Here is a 25,217-nt window from a genome sequence, read left to right on the forward strand (position 1 = left end):
GGTACTCTTTCTCTGAAGTAATATAAAACCATAGAGGAAGAATGTCCCCTTGTTTTCTCCCAAGTTCACTTTCACTTGACCTTTATCTGTATTTCAGTTGCAAGAGGCAAGATCCTATTACATTCCTGCTTTTTTCATCACTGTGACAGGGAAAAGACAAGCAAAAAGTAGAGAGAGGAAAGAAATAAGTCACAAGACTGGGAGTCAGCAAAGCGGGTTCTGTTTGTCATAAGCATCTTGTTTAAGGTGGGCCAAGCCAGTGTTTCATCTTAACCCTCTGTAGTATGGAAATAATTACAGTAGTCTCTCGATTTACACAAGGGTTGTGTTCCCACACACCCTCACAGAACTCAAATTTTGCACAAGTCAGGGGGCTTTTTTCCCCAGGAGAACACACTCTGCAGCTGGAGCTCCTTTTGAAAGGTGAGTCCTGGAGCTGGGGGTGGACAGTTGGGAGGGTTAAGCCTAGCAGTGGACTGGGGCCATGGGAGGGAGCAGGGGGCTAAGCCCAGGGTGGGTTAGGACTGCAGCGGGCAGGGATGGAGTTGAGCCAGAACCACACAGGGGAGTTTGAACTGGGGTGGGGTTGAGCCAGAGCCACATGCAATGGTGGTGAACCAGGCAGGGGGATAGGGGTTTGAACCAGGGCCGTGCAGGCCAGTATGGTTGAGCCAGGGCTGGGTGGGGGCAGGGTTTGAACCAGAGCCACAGGGACTCGAGCCAGGGCCGGGGGGAGCAGGATTTTGAGTTGAGCTTAACTCCAGATGGGGCATTTTGAGGGTTACTGTATACTAACCTCCTCACAGGCCTGTTTGGGGGGGACCTAACTCATTCTGGGCCTAGGAAAGGAGGATGCCTGAGGAGCACACAGGACAATTCTGGCGCATGGAGGAGCACTGGCCTCTTTGGATTCTCAGTCATCCGCTTTCCACCCACTCGACTTCAGTTAGCGAGTCGCTGGGGCCCAGGACCGTGGGCCTGGGTGCACCGTGCCAGCCCTGGGCCACCCCGCCGCCCGGCTGGGCCTTGCAGGTGCCAGGGCCGAAGAAGTAACACCTGCCAGTGGCGCTGAGAGTTGGCAACGCCCCTGCTCGGGCACCGCGCGCTCCATCCCGCCCCCCGGGCCGGCTGATTGGCGGGAGGTGCCCTGAGGCGGCTGCTGCCCCCCGGTTCGCCGGGTCGGGCCGGGTTTCGCCGTTCCCCGGGCACCCACGGCTGCCCTTTTCGCACCCCCCCCAGGGGAGCCATCGCCGCCCAGTCCCAGCCCAAGGCCTTCCTTTGTGTGCCCTGCCCCGCTGCTGGGGGGCGGCCTGTCCCGCTGGCGCACGGCGCTGCCCCATTGCTGGGGGATCCGGCTCGGGTTCACGGCCGGTACCTGTTTCCCCCCGGCTCGGGGCCGCGCCGCTGCCTAGGGGACTTCCTTCCCCCGCCCCCTGCCGGGCCGCCCGCCCTTTGTGGCGGCAGGGGTGGGGCCCGGGGCTGCGGGGAGGGGACCCACGCGCGGCGGGAGCGCTTCGCTGCAGCTGGCGCGGACCTGCCCCACGGTGCCCTCCAGCCGCGGGCCCGGCAGCCGCTCCGCCCGACCTGCGCCGCGGCTGCCATCGCCGCCGGGGGCCCCCGCGCGGCGCCCGGACCGGGGGAGGGGTCGGAGCCGCGGCAGCCGGTGACTTGGCTCCCGCCGCTGCCCCCTGCAGAGGGGCGCCGCGATCGCAGGCGCGCAGCCCCCGGAGCGGCGCTGGCGTAGTGGGGGGGGGGGGGCGCCGGGGCTGCGCCATGCCGGGGGGCGGCTGCTGCTGCGGCTGGAACCAGGGATGGGGCGAGAGGCTGCCGCGGATCCCAGCATCTCCCCGCCGGGGGCCCAGGAAGCAGAAGAGCCGCCGCCGCCGCTGCTGAGAGCCAGCAAAGGGGGGCGATGGGTGAGTGAGAGACGCCCCCGAGCCCCCCTCCCCGTCCGACCTCCGCCCGCCGCGCCCCCCCGCCTCTCTCCCCACCCCCCCGCCTCTGCCCTACGCTCCCTCCTCTCCTCCGCCCTATCACCTTCTCCTACATCCCTCCTCTCCCAGCCTACACTTTCCCCTTCTGTCATCACCCCCTGCCTCTCTGCCTCCTTCCCACTCTCCTCCTGCCTCCCCTCTAGCTCCCTCAATCTGCCCCCCCTTATGTGCATGTGTTGGGGGGAGCTTAAAGGGCGCATCTTGAACAATGAGCAATCTAGAACAGTGGGCTGGAAAGTTGTTTGCTTGCAGTGGGGCTGGTGGGGGTTACACTGGCCTAATGCCTGTCCAGCTGGGGCCAGCATCCCTGCTCCCTGGCTACCTATGCAAAGAGCACCGGGGTGGAGGTGAGGGCTTTTACACCTCGCTTGGTCCCTTTATAGTCTTTCGTTATCTTTCCCTTGAAGAGTGTCGCCCCCTTTCTCCTACCCCCAGAACAGCTGCAGCTTCTGCAAATATGGCCCCCGGGGGAGGAGGAGATAGATTTTCCCCAACCCAGCAACCATAGAAACAAAGCAACCTGTGTCTACAGGCATCGGTGGTGATAACGTCCCATATAGGCCATCCACGAGAGGGGTGCGTCCCCTTCCAGCCCCACATAATCCAGAATTCGAGGCCAGGAAGTGGTGGCAATGGGCAAGCAGGAGGATGTGTCAGAATGCCCTTAGCCATCTCTCTGACACCCCCAGAAAACACAGCCACAGCGAGTGAGGAGGGGAGCCTGCAGGCCAGGCGCTGCAGCAGGAGGCCTATCTGCTCCCTGTGCTGTCTATGCTAGGAGAGTAGTGACCGGGCCTATGTGCCAGCCCTGCAGCATTCTATAGGGAGGGAGAGGCATATATTTACAGGGGATGGGAAGGAGTATAAAAAATAGATAAACATTGTCTCCCCTCTGTCCCCATGTCAGAGTGATATAATCTCCCATTAAAGGCTGGGCGCAAAGAGACGTGGCCTCTGCATCCCTGCCCAATTCTATAGGGCTGCCTGTAATGCCTGGGGATTTGCTAGCTATAAATATCTCAATATTTGTTCTAAAGCAGTGTATGTGTGCCTGCATTTTTGGCATCGCGAGATCTCTTTCTCCACATGAGCGCGACAAAGGTGATGGGGGGCAGAGCATGTGCTGCAGCTGCAGCCCTGGTTAGACAGTGCACAGAGCTGAGAGACAGACAGAGAGGCCAAGCAGGAGGGATGGCGAGAGACAGCACTGAGTGCTGTCAGCCTGCTTTTTTATCAAGGGGATTCTGGTGACAACCCTGGAGAGCAGAATTTGGGTCAGCTGGAAGTCTTTCCACATCTCCCAGAGCGGAACTTGGGTAACCAGGACCTCACCCCTGCGAATAGAGCTTGGGTCATCCGGAAGAGTGACCGGCAAAGGGCAAAGCTTTGGTCACTGAGTCTCCCCTTCTGAGAATGGTACTCTGGTCACCAGCAAACCCTGTCACTGGAGAGTGAATTCAAATCACCCCAAATACCCACCACTACTGCTGCTAGGAGCACCGCGTGGGTAACCTGGAACTGCCCAGACCTAGGAGCGGATCTCGACTTGCCAGTCTCCCAGGTCTAATTGCAAAGCCCTGAGTCTTCACAGCCCTCCATCCCTGGAATGGAGCTGAAGTCAGTGAGCGGGAACTCCCACTCCGTCCTACAAGACAAGAGTTCCTGTCATCTGGGTCCCTCGCTCAAAACTGGTGCTTGAATCAACTGTGAGCACTCCTCCCTCCCCCAAGAAAAATCGCTTGTAACTCCCTGTGGATGGAGCATGAGTCACTACCAGCTTCCAAGGAAGAGCAGGGCTCCAGGCAGCCAGGAACCACTTTCTGAGAGGGGTGCTCAAGCCAGTGGAAACTTCAGTCAAAAGCGCAGATCCAGAGCTCCCACTCCTGCAACAGAAACTAGTCAGTGTGAGGACATGTTTTTAAACCAAGATGGGATGAAAGCAATCCTCTGGGTCTGTTTCTAGGGAGTTCCTGCTTTTCTCCTTGCTTACATCCCTACAAACACCCCTTTGGTGCTGAAACCATCCCTGTCCTTATAAACAACAGATGCACAATGAAACCTTGGGTCTATGGCTGGGCGTCACAGAGCGCCTGCTCCAAACTTTGGCCTTGCCTCTCCACCCTGAGATGGTTTTGAAGTAGTGACAGGAAATCAGCTGGAGGTTTGAGTTCCCTGCTGCAAGGATGTTCAGCTGTCCCTGCCTGGCTGGGTGATAATCCTTTGGATGTACAAGAGCCCCTGCTGGAGACTGAATGCCCTTTGCCCACGGAGGTGAGAGATGATGATGTGGGCCGGGGGTGGAAGGGAAGGCATGTTAATGCTTGAAGGCTGGCTTCTAATGAAGTGACCAGTGTTCCCTCTATTTTTTTCTATCCATGAGCAGAATAAATTTTGTTATGAGCACCAAGGCTTGTGCAGATGTGCACTACCAAAAGAAACACAGGCTGTCAGCTGTGGGTGGCTCTCGGTGCTTTGCTAATCAGCTGAGCAGTACCTGAAGGCTTCCTGGGTGGCAGCACTCGGCTTATAGAGAGCAGTGGCGGTGACCTTGCTTCTGCCTCTGACATGTCTGGAGACTCGCTGCCTCTGGGCCAGGATACTCTTGAAGCTTGCCCAAGTCTGGTGTCTGGGGCACTTTGCACCTTCTTGACTGCAGTTTCAAGGCAGAAACCACAGCATCTTCTTCACAGCAAATGTCAGTAAGGTTGGAAGAAGAAGTAGTTCGCTGTGCTCCATGAAGGGACTTTCTGAGCCATGTGATTAAGAGGACTTGGTCGTAGGTGGGGTGGTGCTTGTTCAGTACAGGCCCAGTCATTTGGGGTGTGCCAGGAGCTTTGAAATACGGGCCCCTCATGCCCTGCACAGGAATGCGAAAACTACACCAACTTTGTGGCACTTCTGTTGACGATGCCTATGGAACCGAATCTCCCCTGCAGCTGCAGAGTCAGTGGATTCCCAGCCCTCGCCAGGTGTACATGGGTGACGGGGCTGGTCACTTGTGCGGACAGTATACGACTGAGGTTTGTGTTCATTGTGTGTGTGTGGTGTTCTGTCTTTATGTGTGCTTGTGCTTGTTTGTGTAATGCGGGCATGCGTTATGCCTCTGAACATGTCTGGGTGTGTGTTGTGTATGTGGGACGATGTGTTTTGGCAAAGACTGGGAGAGTCCAATAATGCATGCATTTATGGCAGTGTGTTTTCATGTGGAGGGTGCGCATTTGTATGTACAGTTGAGTCTGCAAGCCCACGTGGTGTCTCCGTGTGGCAGAGAGGAGGGCTCTGGGCATGTGTTGATGATTGTGTTTAAAAGCATAGTTGTACATAGGCCGTGTGTGAAGCACACAGTGGTATAGGCAGCTCCCTCTTTCCCTCTCCCACTCCTGCATTAGTCAGCCCAGCAATAAACTCTGCACTGGGGCAGGGTTCTCAGCACCCTGTGCCCAGATCTCTTGCTGTGCCAACAATGGCCGCTTTAAGAAGAAGGCACCGTGCTGCCTCCTCTCCCCAAAGGATGTCTGTCTTCCCCTCACCCTGAGAGCGGAGGGTGGGAGGGAGAAGGGGAGTGTGATGGTGGTGGGTAGGGCGTGTGCCAGCATTCATCTGGGCTAGTGAGATTGGAGATGCGGTTATTTGCTCTGAAATGAGCCCTTTGTGCATTGTTGGAGTCTCTGACCCAATCAGAAGGGGATGTGGCTGGAGGAGGAGGAGGTGGTGCTGAAGAAGACTGGTACAGCTGACATTAACGCCAGGGCAGGGAGCCAAGGGAAAGATGGGGAATTAGACCTGGCTCATTTCTCTGACTAAGTCCAGGTGCCTCAAATGGCCTCTTGGTGTGTTAAGCTTCCTGAGGTCACTCTGTGTAGGGGAGACAGGCAAACCCTCACCACGGCCCCTGGCTAACAGGGTGCAATCTGTGGATTGTTGGAGGGCTCAGCAAGGTGTCTCTAGCAAGGAGAGGGTTAATCTGAAGTCAGAGAATGGGTGGATGGGGGCGTGTGCATTGCAGCTAGCTATGCAGCTGTGTGCCAAATGTTTTCCAGCCTGCATTTGCGTCTGAGGGTGGGGGCACTGACAGTATCATTAAGTGGGGAAGGAGCCCCCCTCCAGCTGAGGCCAGCAGACAGTGCTGAGGAACGCCGACAGCCCCCCATGGAGGGGTTAGACTGGAATCACAGCGTTCCAGGTTAGGGTTGTGGTGCATTGTCGGAGAGCCACGTGAGGCTGCCTGGCGCTGCAGAGGCAGAGCTGTGTAGCAGCCCAGGCCTAGGAGAGATCTCTTTTGAGAATACCTCAGGCCCTGAGCTAAGCTATGCCTTTCCGTAAAGCCAACGAGCACTAGGATAGCAGTGGTTGCTGGAGGGCAGGGTTGAGGTGCACTGATGAAATGGGACTGGCCCTCTCTCTGGGGCAGAAGGAAATGGGTTTGTGTTGGAATTGCGGGGTTGGCAAACACACCCTGACAAGTCAGAACTTGGCTATCACTCTTCCCTATGGGGCTCTGGATGCAGCTTGCAAGGAAGTGGGAACTTGACTTCATCAGACTCCCTGATACCACTTTGCAATGCTAACCCCTTGTTCCCCTCAGGCCTTTCCTGAGAGCAGCAAGTGCCTTCTGCTGCAGTAGGGGAAACTGCCCAGATACTTGTCCAGTTGAGCTCCCCCCTCCCTGGCCTAGGGCAACATAGTGCTTTGGGTTTTTCTTCCCTTTGATGTCTCTCCAGGGAGGCGTATAGCCTTGGGCAGGTGGAGGAAATCAGCTTGAGGCCAATCAGTTTCCCTTGGGGGCGGAGAAGGGCTTATTTTATCTGGGTAATATACTAACCAGCCTCCCCACCCCAGGGTGAGATCAGCCACCAATACAAGACTTCTTGCTGAGGGGGGTGTGTCTAGACTCTTTGCAGATAGCCAATACGGAGGTATCTGAGCACCATACTTCTATCTGCAATGACTGCCCCTCACCACCACCACCACCACCACACACACACAGTCAGGAAGGCCAGAGCTTGACATGCTGGCTTTGGCTAGAAGTGGGGAGTGGTGATTGTCCAGGCAGTAAAGGTGAGCACAGTTCTTTGCGCTTCTCTAGTAAGACTCAGCTATCATCTCAAAAGGCTTTACAAACATTAAGTAATGTAGTCTCAATTAACTAGACACTCATCTCCCTGAGATTATAAATAAAGTACTTAAAGTCATGAGGCAGTTTTATTATCCCTATTTTGCAACAGAGGAAACTGAGGCACAGAGACTTAATCATTTATCTAAAGTCTCTCATGTGGTAGTGTTGATAGCAGAGCCAGGAATAAAACCCTCTGGAGCTGGCTGCTTCCTCAGGAATGGTTTCATCAGTGGCACAGAGGACACCTTCTGAGTCAGAGCTGTTGTGTTGATTCTGAGCTTTTTGACCTGATCATGATTCTAGCCCCAGGCCCTCACTTTACACCAGACCTATCCCCCCATATTGGTTTCCTTATCAAGTGCTGTTTTTTCTGGCTGTGCCTACACCAGAAAAATAACTTTGAAGTTGCTTACTTTGAAGTACAACTTTGAAGTAATCCACTTCGAAGCTGAGCGTCTACGTACACCCTACTTGGAAGTTAAACTTCGAAGTAGGGCATTACTCCATTCCTGGGAATAGAGTAAGGACATCAAAGCTGGGCTCCTGTCTTTGAAGTAAGGGAAAGTGTGTAGACTCTCTGCAGGCTACTTCGAAGTAGTGCCTAACTTCAAAGTTACTTCCTAGGGTGGATGCACCCTATAAGTCTCAGAGAAGTAGATGTGTTAGTTTGTGGCTTCTCTTTCTCTCACACTCAAACACACCCCCCAGAAACACAAAACAAACAAAAAAAAACCCAGGCAGTCCTGTGGCACCTTAAAGACTAACAGTTGTGTTTATTAAGTAATGAGTTTTCATGGGTGACACCCACTTCCTCAGATGAATGAAGTGGGTCTTACCTACCATGGCTCATCACCTAATAAATACAATTGTTGGCCTTTAAAGTGCCACAGGACTGCCTGTTTTTTTTCTAAGTACATAAATCGAGACAGGATAGGGCCAGTGGGGGTGGAATCAGAACCCAGAGTGTATTTGAGGATGTGGTATAACTTTAATTAGTCTTTTTGTTTTCTTTTCACAATGTCTGTTTTGCAAAAATCTCAGCAAGACAGTTTGAGAGGCAAAGAGGAAAAAATGCAAATTGGAAACGCTTCATAAACTCTCTGGTTTCTGTGAAACCTGTGATCTGTACTCAGACACTTGGCGTGCAGACTCTAGCCACATTCCAGAACCTTGGTGTGGCATTAAAGATATTGGAATTGAACTGCAAGCAAGAGAGAGAAGGATGCAAAGGAGACCCTTTGAGAGAGGAGCCACAGGTATGCTGCCTTGTTCAGAGGCAGGAGAGAAGAGTAGGGTGGGGTTTTCCATTTCTCCACCCTGTCTGCAGTGAGTCCTCCAGTTGGGCATTTGGAGAGGGGAAGAAGTTTGTGGAGACTGAGTATTGGGGATAAAGGAGTCTTGGACCAGCTGCAAGGGCAGCTCTTTAGAGGGAAGCTGGACATAGCGTTCGTGGTGATGAAAGCGTGCTTGGTGCTGCACAAATTAGGAGGACACTAGGTCTGCCCTCAGGGCACTCACATACCCTACGCGAAAGATTAGGTGAAGTCTTGATACATGTGTGCATTGAAGGGGTCATCTTGGATCACGCTTGGCTATTTAATGACCGTTTCTTGAGAAAAAAAAATGTTCTGGTCCCTGCCTGATGTCCCCAGGATGTCTGGTGGGGGCATGTTTTACCGTGGCACATGCAGAATGAAAGGAGGAGGCACCTGACGCATGAAGAGGTCAGTTTGGTGGAGAGGCTGAGGGGGCGGGGTTTGACACGCCACCTGCCTTCAGACCATCCTCTCCCCTCCCCAGCTCTATCTGCACTCTGCTTTGGCCTCTCTATTTCCTCCCGTCCCTCCTCCATTACATCCAGCAAGGTTATGCCCAATCGATCCCTTCGTGCTCCCATTGCCTTCTCCTTCCTTGCCACGAGAAAACCCACAGGAACTTCCTGCTAGCCCTCCGACTGCTCAGTGCAGCATCCAGATAGGGAAGAGAGATGCAGTCACAGCCGGCACCAAGCAGATGATACCTGCACCCCAGGGGTAAGTACTGAGAGTCACAGCACATTTAGGGGGTAGGGAGAAGTTTGCCACTTTTGCCATCCTTCTCTGGTTTGCTGCAAGCATGACTGCTTGTGTGGCACTGAGCATGTTGCAGTCCGTCCCCAGACCCTGGGGTCTTGAATCCCTCTCTAACAGCAGCTGCTGGAGCTGCGAGTGACCGCACCTACATTCAGCACAGCCAGGAGAACGATGGGATTTCTCTTTCATAATTTAACAGCTTTCCAAATAATTTATAGTGCAGTTGTGCAATGCAACACCCTTGTAGTTCCCTGTGAATTCTGCCAGTAGCTTCCATCCCGCACAGGGCATCCTGAGGAAGCAGCACGACTCTTCTCTCAGACTGTGCGTGTATTCCTAGTGGGGTCTGCAGCAGCCGAAGCGCTGAAAGAGCTCTCTAGCAGAGCACCTCCAGGGCTGCTAGGCCAGTTGTTGAGGTATGCTGAGCTGCAAAGCATTCTGGGAACTAGGGATGGCGTGGAGGCCGTCCATCCATACACCCACACATCTATCCATCCATACGTACACACATCCCAGCTGTGTGTGTGTAACCGCAGGGTGAGATGAAGCTTGGGATAGACTGGCTATGGAGACAAGTTCCCTCCTTACCCTTAGCAGCGGGAGGTGGGCCTAGGCCAGATTTGGGGCCCAGTTGTCAAGGAAGGGAGCAAAAGGGTGGCATTGAAAAACTCAGAGAGCTCGTCCAAGGCCAGGCTTTGAATAAGTCCACCACCCTGAGAGCAGTTGCTGGCCCACCAACGTGTTTCCAGCAAAACACAGGCAGCATCAGACAGGTCTCAGAGTTGCTGAGTGGCCGTTGTGTTCCCAGTGAGTAGGAGCCCACATCACAAACATCACCAGTACAACTAATTGGCGGTGAACCCCCAGGGCTGGATTGAGAAAGGGGCTTTCGGGGCTTCAGCCCAAGCCCTCAGGCATAGGGGGGGCCTGGGAAAAGATCTCTGGGTTGCCAAAAGTGCAGCTCTTTTTGTGGGACCCCTGTAGGGGCTCTTGGCTGCAGCCACTAAATCCCCTGTGTTCCAGCCCTGGCTGGCAGGCAATGGAGGGGGACAGGGACGGTTGCTCACTCCCCGCTGTCTCTGGGCTGGAGCTGCAAGTGTTGAAAGCTCTGTCTGCGCACTTCCCCCACCTGCAGGCTCTGCACCCTCAATTCCCACTGGCCGGGAATCCCTGCCAGTGGCAGCTGTGGGGAGCGGTGCACAGAGCCACCTGCCCCCTCCCTCCTTGGGGGCCTGTGGCACCAAACAGGGGCTGCCCCAGGTACGCACCCTGTACCCCAACCCTCAGCCTTAGCCCTGAGCCCCCTCCTCTACCTTAACTCCTGCCCAGGCCCTGTACCCGCTACCCTGCCTCAAGCCCCCTTCTCTACCCTAACTCCCTCCCACCTCCTGCCCTGAGTTGCCTCGCACACTGCTAACCACTTGGTCCCTGCCTGAAGCCCCCTTCTTTACCCCCAGTGCCTCTCCCCAGCCCCACCCCAGAGCCTGTAGCCCCAGTCAAAGCCCTCACTCCCTCCCACATTCACTTTCCTGCCTCAACCCAGAGCCCCCTCCTGTAATCTGAGCCCCGTCTTTTTGGCCCCATCCCAGAGCCTAATAGCCCAGGCCCCAGAAGAATTAATCAGGCCCTGGGTACCCCCTTGTGGGCCAGGCAGCAGTGGATGGATGGAGCTTCAGGCAAGCAGTATTATTTTCTTACCTCAGCAGGTGGCTACCCCACCATAGTGTGAGGCGTGCTGGCGAGGCAACGTGAATGCAGATTTCACTGCCTGTGCTCTGCCAGAGCTGGTCACCGAGAGGGGACTTTCCAAGGTTGTTGGGCCATTGTCACTCAGCAGTCATACAGCGCACAGGCTTCGTTACCTGCTGGGGTTTGGGTTTCTTCTTCCTTCACTTCATTTCTGCCAGGACTTTGGGAGCTGAGACCTCAGAGTTGGCTAGAGTTTCAGCAGAACGTGTTTATAGCATTTAAGAGAGGAAGGAACCAAGGATGTCATCAGAAAGAGAGAACTGTAATGGCCCTGTAGCTCCTGATCCATTGTGTCTGGCAGAGTATGAAAGCTGGCCTCTCTGTCTTTCAGCTGTTTTGGGTTAGTCTGTAGCTTTGATGGTTTGTAAGATCTGATCAGATAAACTCTCACCAGTCCCTTGGCCTCTCTTTTTCCTTCCTCCTGGCACTGGTGCAGGACTCTTTGTGGCAAATTCTGAATTTTGGACCAGGGTGAGTTTTATCCCATGCGGGGAAAGATCCTCTGGGAGCAAGGGGCTCTCTGTAGCAAGGCTTAGGGAAAAGAGTGGGGAAGCCCAGCCCTGTAGGGAGATAGTACTGGCTTTTGAGGCTTAGCTTGGGAAGAGAGAATTTCTGAAGCTCTCAGTTTTCCTAAAATTACTTTTGAGTGGAGCCAGAGGGCAACTTTACTCCAGTGACACTGTCCCAGGGCCTCACACTGGTCTCTTGCTATCCACTGGCACAACAGACTTTGAGTGTAGCTGGAGGCCCTTCACCTCTCCAGGAATATGGTGCTAGTGATGTGCAGGTTTGCTTTTAGGAGAAAAGGAGCATGAAGTTTTAATGCTCGTTGCTCTAATTCTTCTCCAGTCTGGATTTTGGGACTAGGCAACTTGGTAGAGGTGATGTGGGTTTTGCTAACTGGAAAACTGGATCCAGATAATTTGGATGAGTGTTTTTGGGGCACTCCCCCAAAATATTCTTCTGAGGTAAAAGGATTTGGCTTGTTTCTTCGTAGTGGAAAATGGCCCCTTTTGAGTATACCATGTGCCTATCACCAGGATGGACAAGATCTGCTCAATATGGACCTTATTTCTTGGGGCATGGCACTGCCAACCTAAGGTTTGGTAAAGAGGGGCCTTGTCAAGAAGAAATGCCAGCTAACCAGAGCAAGACTTGGCCTGCAGAGCCCATGGCATCCCAGCCTGGTTTTTGTTTTCATTCTGGTGTCAGCTGGGGACATTTCACTCCTGGGTCAACATAAGAGACCCAGGAGCTCTTCCTACCATGTCTCTTTCCAAAAATCATAAATAAGTGAAATTACATCACATTGTCAGTGTCTTGCTTAAACCCTGAAAATGGAATGGAGAACAAAAAAAGAAAGGAGGACTAGATAGGGCCTGTTCTTGGTCCAAGTAAAATTCCCAGGAACTCATGTAATCCTTCCTGGAAGGAATAGCCTTCTCTGTGCTGGAGGTAGCTTCTGAGAAAGAAAAGAAGAGAGAAGCCGACGGGGGCTTGAGAGAGAGGCTGAGAGAACCCTAGAGGAAGTGTCTCAGCATGGAGTCAGGTTTCTTTCTTTCAGCTGAATGGGGTGGGGGTAATGCCTTTTGCATCAGATTGGCTGATTGCTAGACATTCACTGCAGAGGAAGGGGATCTGTAGGCTGCCAAACAGAACCCCCTGAGGACTGAAAGAGACAGAGAAAAGGAGGAGGCTGGGATATTCATTCCAAGCACTAATAGATTGGCTACTGTGGGAAAGTGAACATGCTGCCAAGCCTCAAGTGGAATAATGATGGACAGGGGGCAGGGATGGAGGGCCAGCTTCTCCTTTCCTTGGCTCTCCTGTTGCCACCAGTATTGCCTTTTGTTTCATGGCCTGTCTTGATTCACTGGGTGCATGTATTGGAATTGTCTAGGGGTGGGGGTTATTAGCTCCCTGCTTAGAGATCTTTAATCTCAGAGGTGGAAAAAGCAACTGAAACTCCCTGCAAAAAACCTCAACAGCTGGCGACAACCCTGTTTCTCTCAGTCTAGGTTTCTGTGCTGTGCCCATCACTGTGGTACCTGAGCTGCTGCTCCATGCAGGGGTCAGTCTGGATTTCACCATAGCTCACATGTGCCTCATGTGGGTGATAGAGGAGTCATTTGTGTGTCAAGTCCACTGGGAGCCCCAGCCCGCTCTTGCTCCCAAGTGAGGGTATAAGGATCAAACTAGCTGCAGCCTCCCTTCAGTTGCCTCTTAGTGCCAGTAACAATTCAATGTAACCTGGACTGTGTCCGACCTGCTGCTGGTCCTGGAGCTTTCAACTCAACTTGTTGGTGCAGAAATCTCTCATCAATTTCTCATTATTAATTTATTCATTACTTTACTTTTCTCCTGGATGCTTTTTTTTTTTTAAAAAGAAAAGAAAAGAAATGCCTCTTCATCCACGCTGTGTATGTCTTCCCCTCCCCTACCGTCCCCAGGCACTTCACACTGTGGGCTTGGCCCAACACAGGCCTTCCTAGACCCACTTTCAAGAACAGATGATGCTTTGGACAGCAAGGCAGGGGTGAGCCAAGAAAATAAGCACAAGCCGCTGGACAGCCTCAGTGCTAATGTGGTTTCCCCTGCCAATCAGTGATGGCATATTGGACCATGGCACACCCTAGCCTCATTCCTGACTGCTTCAAAGTGAATAGAACAGTGCTATCGATTCCTTCCCAAGGTGTCTGAGTATTTTTACATGGGCCCCTTGCTAGGATCTCATGTGGCATCTGCAGTGAATGAGAAGACCAAGATTACTAAGGGCACTCAAAAGATGATCACTCCACAAACACTGGGAGATCTGTCTGGCCAAATGGCTTACTGACCAGCTCCCCTTCAGTTCTTCATGGTGGAAGCAGGATGTGTTTGGGACATACAGGTTTTTGATATTGGAGAGGGTGACCACCTTCCTATCAAGGGCTCTCCAAGACTCCATGGAGGACCTAAGAGATGGGCTCAAGTGAGGCAGCTGACAGTAAAATCAGGAATCATAGAACACTAGGACCGGAAGGGGCCTCGAGAGGCCATCGAGTCCAGTCCCCTGCCCCGACGGCAGGACTGACCACTTGAATACAAGTAGCAATGGGCAAGTCTGATATCGCTACTTGATTCTCGAGTAGGGTAGTCACAATGCACTGGTCCTCCTGAATACAGGCATCTGGGATTGCAGTAGAAGTCCAGGCAACCATAGAGGTCCTACCCTTCAAGGACACGTAGCTCTTCAGCAACTGGGGGAACAAGGCATTCTGTTCTCTCAAGGTTTCGTGGGCAAAGCTGGGCTCTTTAACGATCTATACCCCAGTTCTGTACTACAAGCCCATTTGGTATCAGTTCTCACAAAGACAAAGAAAACTGTCTTTGTCCCGTATTTGCCAATTGGAATGGCCACCCAGAAAGTAGCCCTGTCGTAACAGGAGGTACCCATCATCAGCATTCCCCCTGATTTTTTTCCATGCATGGGCAGAATAAATTTTGTTATGAGCACCAAGGCATGTGCTGATGTGCATTGCCAATAGAAACACATGTTGCCAGATGTGGGTGGTTGCAGGCTCTCTGCTAATCATCTGTCATTTTAAATTTTAAAGGTTATTCTTAAAGGTTTTCCTAATCTTGCAGGCAGGTTTTTTGGGGCTTTTTAGGGAAACATGAAACCAGAACAAGTCTGCAGAGAGCTGGCCAAGAGCAAGGTGAAGTGAGTCATGCCTCTCTAGTTTAGGGAGCATCCTGCTGTGTCTCTCTCTGGTTTTTATGTGTTATTGATCTAAATTCTAAGGAATAAAAGTAGTGTCACACTGCAACCTTTCAGCAAAAGATATTCATGTCTTTAACTTATGTGTGAGTGTTGTGAACATAATAGACACCAGCACCTATGGCTAACCTATCCACTTCCTTTCTTTATCCCAGCCCTACTCACCCTCTTTCCCTATCCTTCTTCAGGGATCCTTCTCACAAGCGCCATTATAAAAAAGAAATGGCCTTGTTTTTCCATGTGGGAGCTATGGAAGAGGTTTCTCAGAAGTCCAAAGATGCTTCTGCTCCTGATATGTCTTTGCCCTGAAGAAGACAAGGGACCTTTATCCTATCCCAGACCCACAAACACTGAACAAACACATAGTGACTTAGCTTCAGGATGGTAACTTTTGCCTCATCATTCCATAACTTCGTGCTCAGGACCAGTTTGTGGCTCTCGACTCTTACAGGATGAGTACTTCTAAATAGCCATCCATCAAGGACTTCAAAATTACCAGAGATTTATAGTAGGCCCAAATTATTAACACTATCTTTTGGATTGTACAGTACTGAGCATCCTGATGACGTAGCCTTGTTTCTTACTGAGTCATCCAACAACCCCTTAACCCTGCCCTATACCACTCTCAACTGTCTATTTCTCTGCTTCTGTCAGAATCTGTGTTGTGCCTTCTTTCTTGCCGTGTCTTCTTTCTTGCCACAGCTTCTGCCTGATGTGCTATCCCTGATCTGCTCTGGCAAGCCAGCACCCTTTTCTATTTCGCATTTGATCATGAGACCCACTTCTTCTGTGATGCCTATGAGAAGTTAGCTCATAGTACTGTCATTTGCAAATCAGTGATGTTTATTTAACCCTCAGTCTTCAAAAATGGTCCCCAATTTCAAGAGTTAGTGGTTACCCAACTTGAGAATCCCAAGAGCTGAGTTTTCGGAGCATCTGTAATCACATGGCCCTCCAGTAGTTAAGTGAACTCAGCCCCTCCAAAAATCAGGCTCTAGGTAACTGTAAAAATAATTGGGACTTATCAGAGTCCATGTTTTTCTCATGCTGTCAGCTGACAACTTGGGTTAATTCTGTTGGAGCTTCCTAAAGGAAGATAGAGAAGAGTGTCTAGCAGGGTTATTTGTTTTATTTTAAGTCTTCTTAACAAGAGCCTCACAGGCTCTTCCTTCACAGTGTGTGTGGGCCAAGTAGTCCATTCTTCAACTGTCCTTTACAGCAGTAACCAAAATTTCCTGGCTCTTTCCTCAGAGCCTCAGCAGTCAAGGACTACACATTTCCTGTCTAGTTTCTGGAACAATCCCTCTCTGCAGTAGCTCTAGAACTAATAGACCATGACCCCTGGCCCCTCAGCTTTCTGGAGGATGTTGCAATTTCCCTCCCCTTTAGAGTTGCCAGCTCTGACTGAAGCTGTTCCAGGAGGGGTTTTTTTTATCCCCAACAAGACATAATATCATTTACTTAAAATAGCCTATTAAAATCTCCCAGATTGCTTTCAACAGTCAATGGGAGATCTGGGCTGATTCCAGGGGACTCCAGGCTACCCTGGAGGGCTGGCAACCCTAATCCCCTTTCTTACTGCCCTCTTTTATAAAGAGCAGCAAATATAAATTGCAGCTTTCTCTCAGCTGCCATCAATGTGGCTAATCAGCCAGCTGCAGGCCTGGGACTCCAAAGGCACAGCAGCCCTGATGCCTTCATACAGTGAACTCTTTCATATCTGGCAGCCGCAGGACTGGGAGGTTGCTGGATATTCAGATATTCTGGATAATAGAGAGGTATACCTAGAAAAACACAATTAGATACTAAGAAACAAACAAAAATGTATGCAGGGTACTTCATTGACCAACAACAGTAGTATTGTACACTGTAAACTTATACTGTATTTATTTGTATTTACGTTCACTATACTGTACTTGTGGGAAAAGTAACTAAAATGGACTTATGGTTGAAATGCCAGGTATTTGAGAGTTCTGGATAATAGAATGCCAGGTATGAAAGAGTTTAATGTCATGTCAAATTGAGCATCCCACAGCAGAAGCACTCCAAATCAGCAGCCACTTTGGAACACTTTGGCTATGCCTTAAAGACACGAGGTATCTCTTCTCTCTGTGTATCTTTGTCCTGCTCCTGCACCCTTTGTAGGTGGCTTGTTGTGCCAGAGTGTAAAGCGTGTTCGAATTCTGCCTAGCACACTGCATATTGTCCCCGAATGCCAGGCATTAAAGTCAGGCGGGGTGTGTGTGAGGAAGTGCTGCTCCTCTTCTGGTCCTGGGAAGATGGTGAGCTCCGCATCTGCCTTCCTCTTTGCTTCATGGGAGATCAGCAGGAGGAGCTGGTGCTTGGGTTGTGGCTTGGGATGCTGAGCCTTCCATCAGTAAATGGAGCAGCTGCATTGCGCAATGGGAGGGGAGCCTTCCGAGATGAGACTTGCCTATCTGCCTCACTCCTCCTCTACAGGGCGATCTTTTCTCCTTGCTGGTTCCCTGTGTGTGCGTATATGGTGGTGGTGGTCATGGGAGTGGGGGCGGTCTGCTACCTGTAGCCCTCTGTCCCCTCCAGGGGAGAAAAGGCAATGCTATCCTATCCCCTCCCTAGCCAAAATCCAGAGGAAACAGATCCCCCAGTAATCCCCTGAGAGTGGTGAGGAGTGCATCAATGTTCCCTCTGATCTCTTTTCTACCCATGTGCAAAATGAATTTGATGTGAACGAAGGCCTGGGTGGATGTGCCCCACTAATTGAAAAGCATGCCCACCCCAGGGGTGCTGTGGGCGCTCTGCTAATCAACTGAGCAACATTTGACTCTCTCCCGTGTGGCCACCCCAGGGTTCAGCTGACGGAGAACACTAGAGCGGGTCAGTTGTTTTCCCATGCAGTACACACACAGGTGTGTACGCACCTTGGGCTGCCTTGAGGCCTGTTGGGGACGGTAGGCTCCTTTCAGCTATGTTTGCTCAGTTGTCCCCTGTCTTCTCTGTGCCTTGACTCGTCAGCCAATAGGATGCCGTGGTACTTCTTTACGTGCTGCCAGCACTCATGTCAATATCCAAAACAAACGTGTAGATCTTCTTGAACCACTGCCAACTACACATAACAAGTAATCATAAAATTTTGTTTTGGAAAGGAGGGCTGATGGCTGAGTTGCTAGTCTGTTCCCCATGTGATGTTATGCTCTTTGTTGGCATAACACCCTCAAGGGAACCGGATGTCATGAGCAGTCAGCGACTTGAGATGGGGAGCCCATTCCAGATGGGCACCCAGACTCTTTTCCCAGGACCTCAGCTGTTGATAGGTGGAGAGCCAGCAGGGGAGAATTGGATGAGGCTGTGGGAACATGAAGTTAGAATATTGGCTTGCCCTTGAATGGTCACGGAGAACCAAGCAAGGAAGCTTGTTTGGGGAAAGATGGAGAGTTATACATGAGCACGGTGGACCTATTTACTCCCATATCTTATACAATGCTTCCTGACAGTTAAGACCGAAACTTTGTATGCAATCTACATTTCCCCTACCTGTAAGAGGACAGCTAGAAGTGAGGGATTTGCCTGAGGTCCCATATTGACAGGAAGTGAACATGAAAATTGAGAAATAGTTGTGGCCAAGAGGCTATGAGCTATTTGCAAACACAAAAGGTGTCCTTCTTTTCTCCTAGTACATGACCAAGATCCCAAAATGGCTTAAAAATCCATATTAAGGTTTTCCATAGCACCCATCAGTGTATCACTGTAATGTCTAGATGCTTCCCAGGTAAATTAAATCTACATAGCAAGGTCCGTAATGGATTATTGTGAGTTTTCTGCTCTTCTGTAGCTCTTGGTTTAAAAGATGACCTGCTTGGAAAATTAATTAATACTAATCTCACTATTGTTAGTTTTAACCTAGTTGTAGTAGCAATTTATTATCAGAGAAGGGATTTGTAATGAGCTCTGATGCTGGTCACATTCTGAGTTAGACTAATGACCTCTAGAAGATCATTCCACAGCCCCACAGCTTCTAGTTCTACCAAGACTACTTTCTCTCCAGTTCTCCTGTGGTTTGCACACAGTGTTATGAGGTGCAGAGTCCCAGTGTCATACAGCTGTCTTGCTGGATCATGGCTATAAGGGTGGGTGCTGAAGCAGCTAACTCACAGCTGCCCATCCTATTGAGGAAGGTGGGCATACAATTCTGTACAAGATGGAATCTCTGTATTTCAAACATCTTGAACTCTATGTGCAGCGAGATTCAGTAATCTAGTCTGGAGGAGACCAACATGTGCATCCTTTGTGCAGGAGGAAGGAGTGGTCTTTCTTAGTCAGAGGCAGGTGGAAGAAGTCATTCTGTCACCATTGGGAATACTTAGTTGTCTAGGTTTTGTGATGAAGAGAACCCTGAGGCTCTCACTAGTTTGACAAACAGAATGCAGCTGCTTGCAGTGGAAGAGGAGGACAGCATCTCTGAAGAATTTCTCTTCTTCCAGACAGCATCACCTTAGCCTTGCCTACAATCAATTTGAGACAGTTGTTTTTTCACCCAGGTGCTGATTTCTTGTGACATCCTAGGGGTGGTGTTCATTGCACCTAAGGAAAATCAGGTGGTTGAAAGCTGCACTGTCTGCTCTCAGTCTGTCATGTTGGTAGTGTGGTAGTGAGTCAGTGGCACTTTGAGGACAGAGGCGTCACTGCTCCAGGCAGGTGAATGACGGGAGATTTGCTGACTTGGAGGAGCTTTGGGTAGTTTCCAGTTGCAGTGGAAATTATTGCTCTTTGCTGATTGTCACCAGCCAGGACAGTTGAGGATGGACTTTGAATTGAGTCACTGACTGAAGGGGAACCTGATCAGCATCTACCTGCAGCCTTTCTACCTTGCACTGGCAACAAAGGGTCCTGTGGCATCTTATAGATCAACAGAAGAGTTTTGAGCATGAGCTTTTGTGAGCACAGACTCACTTCATCAGATGCTGGTGCACTGTGATCCCACCAGAATATCCATGCTAGGGTCCTACCCAAACATAGTAAAGAAATCCTGTTGCATTTTTTTGTAAGAGAAAAAGTTTTGAATGTAGTGGCCTGAGTAAACTTAAACTGAGACAATTACATTCCATTTCTTTACTTTTTTTTCCTGTAATTTCAATCTGATAGTGTTTTGTTCGTTTCCTGTCCTAAAATAGTGTGGAGTGTTGCCAGGGCCTTTCATATAATAGTTGTCCACTTTAGCGATGGCTTCTTTTCAGTTGCTCTGAAGTGATTATTTTATATTCCCTCCCTATTTGCAGGGTGTTTACTGGGGCACAACTTATTTGAGGTTTGAAAGTGCTTTGAGACCCTTTGTTTGCAAATACTCTTATTTTCTCTTTGTCCCCTGAACGGGCCCAAGAAGAGGAGAACCTTTTATAGATTTGTGTCTACCTGGAGTGGAGTCAGCATTTAGCCTCCCCAGCAGGAGGAAGCAAATCCTGAATTGGATTTCTGTGCCTCAGGGAATAGACTCTGTGCAGTGCCTCTGAGCCTGTTCCAGTTTGTGAGCTGCTCTTGTATTTCCATGTGTCTGGGGAACAAATGGGTGAGTGGGTGTGCACTATGGTTATTGGTGCCAAGCTGAGGGATATCGTATACCTGGTTGCATCCTCTGCATCCTCTTCTCAATGTCCTCCAGAAGAGAATCTGGTGAATTGCCAGCCCATATGCTTTGTGCATTTTTCTTTGCGATCCAGGATGTGATTCCAGGATGGCATAAATCATCTGATGGTTTTGATGTTTCCCAGGGCACAGTCAAGTGTAGCAAGTGCATGGGGATATCACCAGTGCACCACACTCCCAGAAGCTAGTTACTGCGCAGGACGATCGCTGTAAGTACCAGATTAGCCATGGGACCCCAAGAATGGAAACACCCATGAGACCGTCTCTTAAAATGAGCCTTTGGTTCTGCTGCTGGGGATTGGAGGATGGGTTGGGAGATGTGGCAGCAGTGTCTCATGGAGTTCCTCAGACCCCTCTCTCCACCAAGCTTGCAAAAAAATGTAAACTTTCCTACCTTGTTTCGCCAGCTGTGTTCTTTGTTTGCTGGGTGCCATTACCAGTCCTTGCTGGGTCAAGTTTGCGCTTTTCCCAAGGGGTGAGGTGGCTCTGTGTTCCAGGTAACTGATCATTGCTTTGTGTGGGGTAGCTGTGTGGCGGGGGGGGGGGGGGGGGGGGGTCACTGCAGCAATCTAAATCCTGTCTCCAGTAGATTAAGAGGTATTTCCCTTTCAGATTTCCACCCCACACAATGGGGAGGGTGTGGATAATTCTTCCTCACCAGATGACCTGCAGGTCTTAGCTGCAATGCCGAGGCATAGCTCACACTTCAGTGCTGATGTAGGGAAAGGGAATGCAATTTCCAGCCTCAGCCTACGAATGGCAAAGTGCCTCTCTTGCTCCCAGTCAGAGGAATCTCGGGTCTGAAAGGATAAAGTTGATTCAGGGAGAGGTTTTCAGACTGGCACAGCTGTACACCTCAGTTTGCCTCTTTTGGGGATGTTTCAGCAAATGAGTTTCACAGTTCTCAGCTCTAGGGTCCCAGTGAAAGGCAGAGATAAACAGGAAGAGTTGTCTTGCAGGAAATGTCAGGCCTGGGAAAGCAGAGGCTACAGCAGGTTAAGATTGGGCTGGCAGAGCTGCTGACAGTGGCTGTGTGCAGTGGCTTAGCTCTGGGAACTTGCAGGACTGGAATAGCAATGAGTATTACAAGTCAAAATTGAAGTATGTTGGCTGACAATTGAAGTACGTAAGAGAACGGGAGAGGAAATTCAAGCATGCAGTTTTAGGGCAGAAAATATGCTTTGATTTCTACAAGCCTGTATCTGGGAAGGTCAGCACATTACGCCACTGGCCAAACTGTAAAGTAATCTGCTCATATCAGTGCTAAGGCTTGTGCCTGGAATTTCCTCGCAACATGCAGAACATGACAGCTATTTTGGTGAGGAGGGAGGCTAGCTCCCTTGGGCTGTTCAAACCTGGCTCTGTTTACTGAGCCTACCACCGGGCACGCTGGCGGTGATAGGAATACTTACCCAATGGGAACGGGAATCAGTTTCCTAACACGCATCACACAGGCCAACGAACTGCATGCAGTTGGGTAAGAACATAGGAATTGCTTTAGGGATTATGCCAAGAGTCCGTCTGATCCAGTATCCTACTTTTAGTACTGACTGGGAGGAAATGCCTCTGTGGAAGCCCAAAAATACCTAATTATTGCATTATTATGTAGTTTGAGCTACCTGTAGGGGAAGCTTCTTTCTACCTTTAGGTTCTACTGACCAGGAACTAGACTTGTTATGCTTATAAGAAGCACATGGGATCTCTTTCAGGGGAAAAGGCAATACTCTGCATTTACTGAGAATACAGTAGAAAAGCAGTTAGTATATGCTCTCTCTCTCACACACAGAGTCTTGCCAGTTGATGTTATAGTTACCGGACTGTTGCTCACTTTCAGTTAGTTGATCAGGCTCATGAAATACAAGGACAGATCAGGACCAGGTTCCTTCAGCCCAGGCTGATGAACCCGAAGCCTGTGGTAGAGCCCCTTTCTTATAGCAGATTTCTTGCCTTGGGATCTGTGGATCTTGCATCCAGTTCGACAGTGCTTTTGATCTTCTGAAGTTTCTTAATGTTTTCTCAAGTTGTTCTTATCATCCTTTTATGTATGGTCCCATCATGCTGATTCTTCTTGATGACTGCCTGCTTCCTTCTCTGGAAAGCAGTCATGTAGCACTTTAAAGACTAACAAAATAATTGAGTAGGTGATGACTGTTATCTCCAGATCTGAAGAAGTGGGTCTGCCCCAGGAAAGCTCATAACATAATAAATTATTTTGTTAGTTTTTCAAGTGGTACATGACTGCTGGTTTGTTTTGTTAGAATACAGACTAACGAGGCTACCCCTCTGTTACTTTCCTTCTCTAGAGTTTGCCCAAATGCCCTTTCCTCACAATTTAATCAGGATTGCAGCCATACTGGTGCCTGTCCCTCCATAGAACACTTTGGTAATTTTCTTACAGTTATTACACACGTTCATCCCTTACACAACATGGGTGCCAGTCTCATCCTAGAACATCTGGTGATCACACACACATTCCTTGCTCATACGACAGAGGATTTCATTAGCATAGAGACAATCAGCATTTAGACAGAATATCAAGTTAGTTTTAACAAACATCACACTCTTTTACAGCCTGAGCTCAGCATCAGATACAGGTAAACTTTTCAGAGAACTAAAATAGACTTTTATGCTGCAGACTGGGACCGATAACCCAAGAGCCAAAGGCCGGCCTGCCTCTCTCTCAGTCTTAGAGCCAGCAGTGAACCAGTGTCTTGCAGAAGAAGACTCGGAATAACCGTCCTTTACCATGAGAAATCTGATCACCCTGTCACTCCGGGGCTTGAAAAATGCACTCACCCAGGACAAGTAGGTATCTTTCTTGGGTGTGGCCCCTCCACTGTGGCAGGACCTATGTTTTTTATTTGGAAAACCTGTAGCCCTAAAGGAAACCTTCCAAGTACAAACAAAACAGAGTAGCTGCTGACCAGCCTGTTGCAGTGCTTCCCCTGATGGCAGGAGGGAGAGAATGGAACGCTGCTGCTGTTTGCCTTAGGGTGGCCTGGTGGGGAAGTCACCCTGTGGAGCAGGGGCCCCTGGAGATCTCAGCCACCCCAGCAGAGGGCCCTGTGCGGGGACTGGACCTGCCACTACCAGCACCACTTCAGCAGAGGACTGAACTGTGCCTTACCCTCCCTCCCAGGGCCTGATGCTTGGTGCGAGCCGGGGCCCTCTGCTGCGTAGGCAGGCCGGGGCTGCCCTGCGCCTTCATCTGCCCCTCCGTTTCTGGCCGCCCGCTTCTGCCTCAGCAGAGAGCTCTGCGCCCCAGGCAAGTATAAATGGCTTTGTTTTCAGGGGTGGGGTGGAGCTCCCAGCACTAACGTATTGGCTCGGCATTGATTTATAGGGGGGTGGAGCAGCATTAATTGGTGGCGCACAGTTCAGCCAGCAGGAGAGTGGCCTCGCTGGTCCCAGGCGTTGGGAGTTGCCTGGCTGGTAGGAGATGGGACAGGAGGTCTGTGGCACAGGGCACACGTGTGTTTCAGCCTGAGGAGAAGGCTTAGTCCTTGGGCGAGGGCAGCGGTTTGCAAGCCGTAGTACGCAGCCCCCTGGGTGTCCACAGCCTACATGCAACGTATCCAGAGGGGCCCGTGCCTCCCTTGGAAATAGTTTAGGGGTTGGCAAATGACAAAGGTTGAAGACCACTGGGCGAGGGGCCTGTGTTTTTCCATCCTGGCGTAATTAATCCCTCCTGTGGGATACTGCTGGCCTGATTCTTCCCTCGCACGGATGTTGGCCAGGAGCAGTATAAATACCAAGCCAGGCTTAGAAAATCATGAGGGATTAAAGTGATGATTGGGGGTGTCTTCTGGCTGGAAGCTCTTTGGGCTCCTGCTTCGAAGATTCCCCGCAACCCACCCCAAATCTGATCAGAAACTTAAAAAAAAAAAAAAAAAAGGGAGAGAGAGAAAGAAGGAGAGTCTCATGGGATTCCAGGACTCCAGAGCTGTGTCTACACGTGCACACTACTTCGAAGTAGCGGCATTAACTTCGAAATAGCGCCCGTCGCGGCTACACGCGTCGGGCGCTATTTCGAAGTTAACTTCGACGTTAGGCAGCGAGACGTCGAAGTCGCTAACCTCATGAGGGGATCGGAATAGCGCCCTACTTCGACGTTGAACCGTGTAGACGATCTGCGTCCCGCAACATCGAAATTGCTGGGTCCTCCATGGCGGCCATCAGCTGGGGGGTTGAGAGATGCGCTCTCTCCAGCCCCTGCGGGGCTCTATGGTCACCGTGGGCAGCAGCCCTTAGCCCAGGGCTTCTGGCTGCTGCTGCGGCAGCTGGGGATCCATGCTGCAGGCACAGGGTCTGCAACCAGTTGTCGGCTCTGTGGATCTTGTGTTGTTTAGTGCAACTGTGTCTGGGAGGGGCCCTTTAAGGGAGCGGCTTGCTGTTGAGTCCGCCCTGTGACCCTGTCTGCAGCAGTGCCTGGCACCCTTATTTCGATGTGTGCTACTTTGGCGTGTAGACATACCCTCGCAGCGCCTATTTCGATGTGGTGCCGCGCAACGTCGAAGTTGAACGTCGACGTTGCCAGCCCTGGAGGACGTGTAGACGTTATTCATCGAAATAGCCTATTTCGATGTTGCTACATCGAAATAAGCTATTTCAATGTTGGCTTCACGTGTAGACGTAGCCCAGGACTCCAGGAACTGGTGTTCCAAGAGCTACACCAAATACTGGAAAGTCGCAGTCAAATCACAGACATTGATAGCACAGTGGGAGGACTTTTACTGGTGCTACTGAGGTCAATCTCCATGAGCTAGGCTGACGTACACCAGCTGAGGAGTTAGCCAGTGGAGTGGTGTCAAACCAGGGTAGACGAGAGCAGAATCAGGAAAGTTGTCTCAGATTTGGGAACACTTATGAATTGTTCATAATCCTGCTGATTCTCTCTTGGCTGGAGC

At 50.7% G+C, this 25,217-nt stretch overlaps 2 protein-coding genes across 7 annotated transcripts in view; both read left to right on the plus strand.

Annotated features, from left to right (window-relative positions):
- The first annotated feature begins 1,791 nt into the window (after window positions 1-1,791).
- The window catches only part of MGAT3 (beta-1,4-mannosyl-glycoprotein 4-beta-N-acetylglucosaminyltransferase), a 29,477-nt gene continuing 6,051 nt past the window's right edge, over window positions 1,792-25,217 (plus strand). The window contains exons 1-5 of one of the 6 annotated variants that reach the window (XM_075009372.1): window positions 1,792-1,916; window positions 20,436-20,519; window positions 20,718-20,807; window positions 22,946-23,115; window positions 23,450-23,579. The gene's annotated coding sequence lies outside the window, so the exon portion shown is untranslated. Of the gene's footprint in view, window positions 1,917-4,572; window positions 5,015-8,261; window positions 8,367-20,435; window positions 20,520-20,717; window positions 20,808-22,945; window positions 23,116-23,449; window positions 23,580-25,217 lie in introns of those variants that run through there. The other 5 variants (XM_075009389.1, XM_075009381.1, XM_075009398.1 and 2 more) reach the window with 5 other exon arrangements.
- Window positions 1,841-25,217, plus strand: part of MIEF1 (mitochondrial elongation factor 1) — a 62,864-nt gene continuing 39,487 nt past the window's right edge. Inside the window, exon 1 of the mRNA XM_075009439.1 lies at window positions 1,841-1,916. The gene's annotated coding sequence lies outside the window, so the exon portion shown is untranslated. The remainder of the gene's footprint in view (window positions 1,917-25,217) is intronic.

Source organism: Carettochelys insculpta, chromosome 1 (genome assembly GCF_033958435.1).
Source record: "Carettochelys insculpta isolate YL-2023 chromosome 1, ASM3395843v1, whole genome shotgun sequence".
NCBI classification, from domain to species: Eukaryota; Metazoa; Chordata; order Testudines; family Carettochelyidae; genus Carettochelys; species Carettochelys insculpta.